Source organism: Mus caroli, unplaced genomic scaffold (assembly GCF_978045245.1).
Source record: "Mus caroli unplaced genomic scaffold, Mus_caroli_1 scaffold_3, whole genome shotgun sequence".
Lineage (NCBI taxonomy): Eukaryota > Metazoa > Chordata > Mammalia > Rodentia > Muridae > Mus > Mus caroli.
Genome location: NW_028227258.1, coordinates 135758767 through 135768430, shown reverse-complemented (window position 1 = coordinate 135768430; position 9664 = coordinate 135758767). Strand labels below are relative to the sequence as shown.

Below are 9664 nucleotides of genomic sequence, written 5' to 3'. Positions count from 1 at the left end.
CAATACAAGAAGATGTTGTAAGGGAATAAAGAGGCCACATGCATATAAGGTCAATAGAGTATACTGTTATATTTCTTCTAGTAGTGGGACTTACACAACCTACCACTGCATCTATTTTATCAATGAAACTTCACCATGTATACATACTGAATAGGGTTATGTACAATCAATGATTTCAAGCATTCAGTGTGGATTTGGGTGAACACTCCTTAGTGGGTCAGAGGAACTACCACAGAGTTGATCCATAGTACATTTGCTCCATCATGCACTTCAATATTGTTACTGCCTTTTTCTTAGATAAGGTCTTAGTATGGAGCAGAATTCATTACGTAGACCTGGCTAGTTTCAAGTTCACAGAGATTCACCTGCCTCTGCCTAAGTCCTAGAGTGAAAGACATGCACCACCACGCCTAGACGAATCTCTCATGACTGTAGATGACCAGATTTGGAATTTAAGAACTCTGTAGATCTCTGTCTCTCAAATGATGTAGGGATCCATGCCTATAATGTTACTAGTAACAAGGTATAAATATTCCCACAGGGCATTTGTTGTCATTTGTTCAAGACTTGCCTGGGCGTTTTTGTGCTTCTTTGGGTTTTGTTGTTGTTGTTGTTGTTTGTTTCATTCCTTTCCCCTTTTCCTTCCTTTGACATTTATTGTGATGCAGATAATCTGCAATGAACACTCAGAGTTGTGTTTTGTTTTCCTGTAAAAAGGATTTTTTGTCTGCCTTTGTGTTTGAAATAAGTTGTCTTTCAGTAAAATTACAGGTGTTTTCTTCCACCACTACCCATTAAGGACACCATCCCTTTGCTGCTAGATTTGCATAACATCCAATAGTCCTCTCTGCTGCTCTTACATCTTTCTTCCAAAGAATGCAAAGTAGCCTGTTTTCATCTGACTGCCCTCGGGTAATTTTTCTTCTTTTTGCAAGTAGTCGTCAGTTCGCTTTGATGTTCTGTTGTGATTTGGAATTGTTGAGTAGAGATTTATGGATGTATTTTCTTTTCATGCTTTTTTCAGATCTAGTCTACTCCAATCCTTTGACCTTCCTCCCACTCTCTCTTCTGCTTGAAGATTCCAGTTACATGTGTTAATACCACCTTGAAAATTCTCTTCCAGATTGATTTGTTTTTACTTTCTTCCTCAATTTGCTTTAATTGTATTGCATCTTTGGGGTCACAGAAATATTCTATTAGTGTCTGATATGCTCCTCATTTCTTCTAATGAAACATAACTTTACTATGATGATTCTTCTTACCCATGATCAACACACACACACACACACACACACACACACACACACACACACACACAGGCTCACACACCATACTCCTTGGTTTTACTAGTCAGCTTTTTCAGGTTACAGAATTTAGATTGATCTAGTGTTTCATTCTTTTACTGTGATAAAAATGCTCTAACTAAAAACAACTGAGAAGAAACAAAGTACTTATTGGACATATGCTTCTAAGTCCTACTCAGTCAATGATGGAAGTTAGGCAGGAACTCTAGGCAAGTTCTTGAAACAACCCAATGAAGAAGTGCTACTTGCAACCTTGCTTCCTCTCTCTCTCTCTCTCTCTCTCTCTCTCTCTCTCTCTCTCTCTCTCTCTCTCTGAATATCTTTTATACAGTCCAGAACCAGCTTGCTCGCTGACAATGGTGACACCTACAGTGACCTTGACACTCACATATCAATTGAGACAATGAGAAAAACCACTCACAGACATATTCATGAGCCAAGGCGATAAAGAAACTCTATTTGGTTGATTCTAGACTTTGCAATGATGAGAGATTATGCTAATTAGGACAGATATTATACATATTTAAATACAAGAGTGTTTTTCAACCTGTAGATTGTGATCCCTATGGAAGTTGAACCAATGTTTCACTGGGGTTGTCTAAGACTATCTATATATCAGTTATTTCTGTTATAACTCGTAACAGTAGCAAAGTTGTAGTTATGAAGCAGCACCAAAAATAATTTTATGGTTGGGGAGTGGGGTTTGTGTGGGGTCACCAAAACATGATGAACTATATGGATGGGTAGTAGTATAGGAAGGTCGAGAACCACTATGTGTTCACTTGAATGCATCCTTTAAGGGAAACTATAATACAGTGTTTTAAAGATGTATTTCTTTTTTTTTTTAATTAATTTTTTATTAGGTATTTTCCTCATTTACATTTCCAATGCTATCCAAAAAGTCCCCAATACACTCCCCCCCCTGACTCCTCTAACCACCCACTTCCACATTTTGGCCCTGGCATTCCCCTGTATTGGAGCATATAAAGTTTGCAAGTCCTATGGGCCTCTCTTTCCAGTGATGAACTACTAGGCCATTTTTTGATACATATGCAGCTAGAGTCAAGAGCTCTGGGGTACTGGTTAGTTCATAATGTTGTTCTACCTATACGGTTGCAGTTCCCTTTAGCTCCTTGGGTACTTTCTCTAGCTCCTCCATTAGGGGCCCTGTGATCCATTCAATAGCTGATTGTGAGCATCCAGTTCTGTGTTTGCTAGGCCCCGGCATTGTCTCACAAGAGACAGCTATATCTGGGTCCTTTCAGCAAAATCTTGCTAGTGTATGCAATGGTGTCAGCATTTGGAAGCTGATTATGGGATGGATCCCTGGATATGGCAATCTTTAGATGTCCATCCTTTCGTCACAGCTCCACTTTATCTCTGTAACTCTTTCCATGGGTGTTTTGTTCCCAATTCTAAGAAGGGGCACAGTGTCCACACTTTGGTCTTCGTTCTTCTTGAGTTTCATGTGTTTAACAAATTGAATCTTATATCTTGGGTATCCTAATTTCTGGGCTAATATCCACTTATCAGTGAGTACATATTGTTTGAGTTCCTTTGTGATTGTGTTACCTCACTCAGGATGATGCCTTACAGGTCCATCCATTTGCCTAGGAATTTCGTAAATTCACTGTTTTTAATAGCTGAGTAGTACTCCATTGTGTAAATGTACCACATTTTCTGTATCCATTCCTTTGTTGAGGGGCATCTGGGTTCTTTCCAGCTTCTGGCTATTATAAATAAGTCTGCTATGAACATAGTGGAGCATGTGTCCTTCTTACGTATTGGAACATCTTCTGAATATATGCCCAGGAGAGGTATTGCTGGATCCTCTGGTAGTATTATGTCCAATTTTCGGAGGAACCGCCAAACTGATTTCCAGAGTGGTTGTACAAGCTTGCAATCCCACCAACAATGGAGGAGTGTTCCTCTTTCTCCACATCCTTGCCAACATCTGCTGTCACCTGAATTTTTGATCTTAGCCATTCTGACTGGTGTGAGGTGGAATCTCAGGGTTGTTTTGATTTGCATTTCCCTGATGATTAAGGATGTTGAACATTTTTTTCAGGTGCTTCTCTGCCATTTGGTATTATTCAGGTGAGAATTCTTTGTTCAGTTCTGAGCCCCATTTTTTAATGGGGTTATTTGTTTTTCTGGAGTCCACCTTCTTGATTTCTTTATATATATTAGATATTAGTCCCCTGTCTGATTTAGGATAGGTAAAGATCCTTTCCCAATCTGTTGGTGGTCTTTTTGTCTTGACGCTGTCTTTTGCCTTGCAGAAGCTTTGCAACTTTATGAGGTCCCATTTGTCGATTCTCGATCTTATAGCACAAGCCTTTGCTGTTCTATTCAGGAATTTTTCCCCTGTACCCATATCTTCGTGGCTTTTCCCTACTTTATCCTCTATAAGTTTCAGTGTCTCTGGTTTTATGTGGAGTTCCTTAATCCACTTAGATTTGACCTTACTACAAGGAGATACGAATGGATCAATTCGCATTCTTCTACATGATAACAACCAGTTGTTCCAGCACCATTTGTTGAAAATGCTGTCTTTTTTCCACTGGATGGTTTTAGCTCCCTTGTCAAAGATCAAGTGACCATAGGTGTGTGGGTTCATCTCAGGGTCTTCAATTCTGTTCCATTGGTCTACTTCTCTGTCGTTATACCAGTACCATGAAGTTTTTATCACAATTGCTCTGTAGTACAGCTTTAGGTCAGGTATGGTGATTCCACCAGAGGATCTTTTATCCTTGAGAAGAGTTTTTGCTATCCTAGGTTTTTTGTTGTTCCAGATGAATTTGCAGATTGCCCTTTCTAATCCCTTGAAGAATTGAGATGGAATTTTGATGGGGATTCCATTGAATCTGTAGATTGCATTTGGTAAGATAGCCATTTTTACAATGTTGATCCCGCCAATCCATGAGCATGGGAGGTCTTTCCATCTTCTGAGATCTTCTTTAATTTCTTTCTTCAGAGACTTGAAGTTCTTGTCATACAGATCTTTCACTTCCTTAGTTAGAGTCACACCAAGGTATTTTATATTGTTTGTGACTATTGAGAAGGGTGTTGTTTCCCTAATTTCTTTCTCAGCCTGTTTATCCTTTGTATAGAGAAAGGCCATTGACTTGTTTGAGTTAATTTTATATCCAGCTACTTTACTGAAGCTGTTTATCAAGCTTAGGAGTTCTCTGGTGGAATTTTTAGGGTCACTTATGTATACTATCATATCATCTGCAAAAAGTGATATTTTGACTTCTTCCTTTCCAATTTGTACACCCTTGATCTCCTTTTGTTGTCTAATTGCTCTGACTAGGACTTCAAGAAGAATGTTGAATAGGTAGGGAGAGAGTGGACAGCCTTGTCTAGTCCCTGATTTTAGTGGGATTTCTTCCAGCTTCTCACCATTTACTTTGATGTTGGCTACTGGTTTGCTGTAGATTGCTTTCATCATGTTTAGGTATGGGCCTTGAATTCCTGATCTTTCCAAAACTTTTATCATGAAGGGGTGTTGGATTTTGTCAAATACTTTCTCAGCATCTAACGAGATGATCATGTGGTTTTTGTCTTTGAGTTTGTTTATATACTGGATTACATTGATGGATTTCCATATATTGAACCATCCTTGCATCCCTGGGATGAAACCTACTTGGTCAGGATGGATGATTGTTTTGATGTGTTCTTGGATTCGGTTAGGGAGAACTTTATTGAGGATTTTTGCATTGATGTTCATAAGGGAAATTGGTCTGAAGTTCTCTTTCTTTGTTGGGTCTTTTTGTGGTTTAGGTATCAGAGTAATTGTGGCTTCACAGAATGAGTTGGGTAGAGTACCTTCTGTTTCTATTTTGTGGAATAGTTTGTGAAGAACTGGGATTAGATCTTCTTTGAAGGTCTGATAAAACTCTGTACTAAACCCTTCTGGTCCTGGGCTTTTTTTGGTTGGGAGACTATTAATGACTGCTTCTATTTCTTTAGGGGATATGGGACTGTTTAGATCATTAACCTGATCTTGACTTAACTTTGGTAGCTGGTATATGTCTAGAAATTTGTCCATTTCATCCAGGTTCTCCAGTTTTGTTGAGTATAGCCTTTTGTAGAAGGATCTGATGGTGTTTTGGATGTCTTCAGGATCTGTTGTTATGTCTCCTTTTTTATTTTTGATTTTGTTAATTAGAATACTTTCCCTATGCCCTCTAGTGAGTCTGGCTAAGGGTTTAACTATCTTGTTGATTTTCTCAAAGAACCAGCACCTCGATTGGTTGATTCTTTGAATAGTTCTTCTTGTTTCCACTTGGTTGATTTCGCCCCTGAGTTTGATTATTTCTTGCCTTCTACTCCTCTTGGGTGAATTTGCTTCCTTTTGTTCTAGAGCTTTTAGGTGTGTTGTCAAGCTGCTAATGTGCACTCTCTCTAGTTTCTTTTTGGAGGCACTCAGAGCTATGAGTTTTCCTCTTAGGAATGCTTTCATTGTGTCCCATAAGTTTGGGTATGTTGTGGCTTCATTTTCATTAAACTCCAAAAAGTCCTTAATTTCTTTCTTTATTCCTTCCTTGACCAAGGTATCATTGAGAAGAGTGTTGTTTAGTTTCCACATGTGTGTTGGCTTTCTATTATTTATTTTGTTATTGAAGATCAGCCTTACTCCATGGTTATCTAATACGATGCATGGGACAATTTCAATATTTTTGTATATGTTGAGGCTTGTTTTGTGACCAATTATGTGGTCAATTTTGGAGAAGGTACCGTGAGGTGCTGAGAAGAAGGTATATCCTTTTGTTTTAGGATAAAATGTTCTGTAGATATCTGTCAGATCCATTTTTTTCATAACCTCTGTTAGTTTCACTGTGTCTCTGTTTAGTTTCTGCTTCCATGATCTGTCCATTGGTGAAAGTGGTGTCTTGAAGTCTCCCACTATTATTGTGTGAGGTGCAATGTGTGCTTTGAGCTTTACTAAAGTATCTTTAATGAATGTGGCTGCCCTTGTATTTGGAGCATAGATAGTCAGAATTGATAGCTCCTCTTTGAGGATTTTACCTTTGATGTGTATGAAGTGGCCTTCCTTGTCTTTTTTGATGACTTTGGGTTGGAAGTCGATTTTATTAGATATTAGGATGGCTACTCCAGCTTGTTTCTTCCTACCATTTGCTTGGAAAATTGTTTTCCAGCCTTTCATTCTGAGGTAGTGTCTATCTTTTTCTCTGAGATGAGTTTCCTGTAAGCAGCAAAATGTTGGGTCCTGTTTGTGTAGCCAGTCTGTTAGTCTATGTCTTTTTATTGGGGAGTTGAATCCATTGATATTAAGAGATATTAGGGAGAAGTAATTGCTGCTTCCTTTTATTTTTGTTGTTAGAGTTGGCGTTCTGTTCTTGTGGCTGTCTTCTTTTAGGTTTGTTGAGGGATTACCTTCTTGCTTTTTCTAGGACGTGGTTTCAGTCCTTATATTGGTTTTTTTCTGTTATTATCCTATGAAGGGCTGGATTCGTGGAAAGATAATGTGTGAATTTGGTTTTGTCATGGAATAGTTTGGTTTCTCCATCTATGTTAATTGAGAGTTTGGCTGGGCATAGTAGCCTGGGCTGGAATTTGTGTTCTCTTAGTTTCTGTATAACATCTGTCCAGGCCCTTCTGGCTTTCATAGTCTCTGGTGAAAAATCTGGTGTAATTCTCGTAGGCTTGCCTTTATATGTTACTTGACCCTTTTCCGTTACTGCTTTTAGTATTCTATCTTTATTTAGTGCATTTGTTGTTCTGATTATTATGTGTTGGAAGGAATTTCTTTTTTGGTCCAGTCTATTTTGAGTTCTATAGGCTTCTTGTATTTTCATGGGCATCTCTTTCTTTAGGTTTGGGAAGTTTTCTTCTATAATTTTGTTGAAGATATTTGCTGGTGCTTTGAGTTGGAAATCTTCATTCTCATCTACTCCTATTATCCGTAGGTTTGGTCTTATCATTTTGTCCTGGATTTCCTGGATGTTTTGAGTTAGGATCTTTTTTGGATTTTGTATTTTCTTTGATTGTTGTGCCGATGTTCTCAATGGAGTCTTCTGCACCTGAGTTTCTCTCTTCCATCTCTTGTATTCTGTTGCTGATGCTTGCCTCTATGGTTCCAGATTTCTTTCCTAGGGTTTCTATCTCCAGTGTTGCCTCAATTTGGGTTTTCTTTATTGTGTCTACTTACCTTTTTAGGTCTTGGATGGTTTTATTCAATTCCAACACCTGTTTGGTCTGGTTTTCCTGCAATTCTTTAAGGGATTTTTGTGCTTCCTCTTTAATGTCTTCTACCTGTTTAGCAGTGTTCTCCTGTATTTCTTTAAGTGTGTTATTAAAGTCCTTTTTGATGTCCTCTACCATCATCATGAGATATGATTTTAGGTCCGGGTCTAGCTTTTCCGGTGTGTTGGGGTGCCCTGGAATGGGCGAAGTGGGAGTGCTGGGTTCTGATGATGGTGAGTGGTCTTGGTTTCTGTTAGTAAGATTATTATGTTTACCTTTCTCCATCTGGTAATCTCTGGATTTAGTTGTTATAGTTGTCTCTGTTAGAGATTGGAGCAGACACTGTGTTCTACTCACCAGAAGTCTTAAGATCCCGTGGTGGGTGTCCTGGGTAGCTTGCGGGTGTCAGCAGACTCTGCACCCTAGCTACCCTGGTGCTGGTCAGACAGGAAGGGGCTTGTGCCCCTACTCAGGCCAGTTTTCTGTTTCCCTAACTAATGCAGTCTCAGGTCCCGCGGGATTGGATTGGAGCAGATGCTGTGTTCCACTCACCAGAAGTCCTAAGATCCCGTGGTGGGTGTCCTGGGTAGCTGGCAGGTGTCAGCTGACTCTGCGCACTAGCTACCCTGGTGCTGGTCAGACTGGAAGGCTAAAGATGTATTTCTTATTATCCATTGCTAGCAAAAGGAAATTGAATTGACTTTTTTTCATTGACCTCTGCCTTCTGAGACTAGGAATTCACTTGGAGCTAGAATGAGGATTTTGTTGTTTGTATATTTAAGCACAAAATCTATGTGGGAATATGGGCATCTTGTCCCTTTTTCCTAGGCAATCTGCTACTTATTTCATTTTCTTCTTTCTTCTACTGATAGAACTTCTTTGAAGCCAAATTGTAGTGGTGAGAACAGTTCATGTCTTTATAATCTTCTATAGGGGCCAGTTCTAAGGGGTTTCAAGAGAAATTCCAGATGCCTCATTTTTAATTGTGCTGAGAGCCATGGTCCTGGCACCTATGATGCTTGTGCAGCAGCATCTTTTGATCCCTGATTTTCTAAGAATGTGACTAGGAGGAGACCTTGGATCTCACTTCACGCATGCACAGTATTGGTCCTTACTGACCATTTCTCTAAATTCTTTTTCAGTTAAACACCAAGGCAAGCTAGAAAAGTTTCCTTGTTTTCTCACATTGTTAGTGGGTTAAGTTTTACCACTCTGCACTTTTAATGAGGGTGAAACAATCAGCTATTTCACTGTTTATAGAATGAGGTTCAAACTACTACAGTACTAAAGATCAAATCCTTGCTTCCTATTATTACACAGTTAACACTATGCAAACTTACCACTTTAGGGTGAAAAATGCTCCCAGGAATTTTGCAATCCAAGATCAACTTGGTCTTATGGATTTCAGCTATGTAAATTAAGGAAGTTTTATGAAATTTCACATACACATATACACACACAGGGGCATATACACACATATACATGGATACACACACACACACACACCACAGACACAAATCTTAGAAAGGAAAAGGTACCCCCTGGAAAAGGGTTAAGAGATATCTTGTTGGTAGTACTGTTCCTATATCAGTCAGGAGCCAAGCAGTTGGCAATCCCTTGTTCATCCCAGCTTGATGCCTGGCTTGGTGGCCAAAGCTGTTTTATGCCTAGGACACATAAAACTCAAAATAAATCAAATCAAATCCTGGCATTGAGATTAGAGGAAGACAGAGACCTGCAGACCACCTTGTCACCCACAGCCCAGCCTTCCAGCACTTGTCACAGGTAGACCACAAATACTGCTTGCCAGAGAATATCACCCAGCAGCCTACCAGCATGGCCAGACTGCAGCAGGTACCACCACAATGTACTAGTGTGTGGTAGACAGATGGAAGAGAAAGAGAAGTGGAGCAGCTTGAACATAATGAAGAGAAATGGGACTGGAGACTCGAGGGTGGAAAGGAATAGCTTGTTGTGAATGTCCAGCCTTGCCACCTGGGTCCATAGTGAAGTCCCCAGACCAAGCTGCAGCTGAAGGCCATGTCTGTGTCTGTGGATATTCAGCAATAGACATCACTTTCTATGTCTATGGTTCATATTATAACTAGAAACCATGTGGATGACCAGGGGCTATTTGGAACAGACCC

The 9664-nt window shown here is 39.6% G+C and overlaps 1 non-coding gene across 1 annotated transcript; it reads left to right on the top strand.

Moving 5' to 3' along the window:
- The first annotated feature begins 9053 nt into the window (after window positions 1-9053).
- Window positions 9054-9197, top strand: LOC115030732 (small nucleolar RNA SNORA48). Its single transcript, XR_003836328.1, has one exon. It is a non-coding gene; the product is annotated as a small nucleolar RNA SNORA48 (small nucleolar RNA).
- The last annotated feature ends 467 nt before the right edge of the window (window positions 9198-9664 follow it).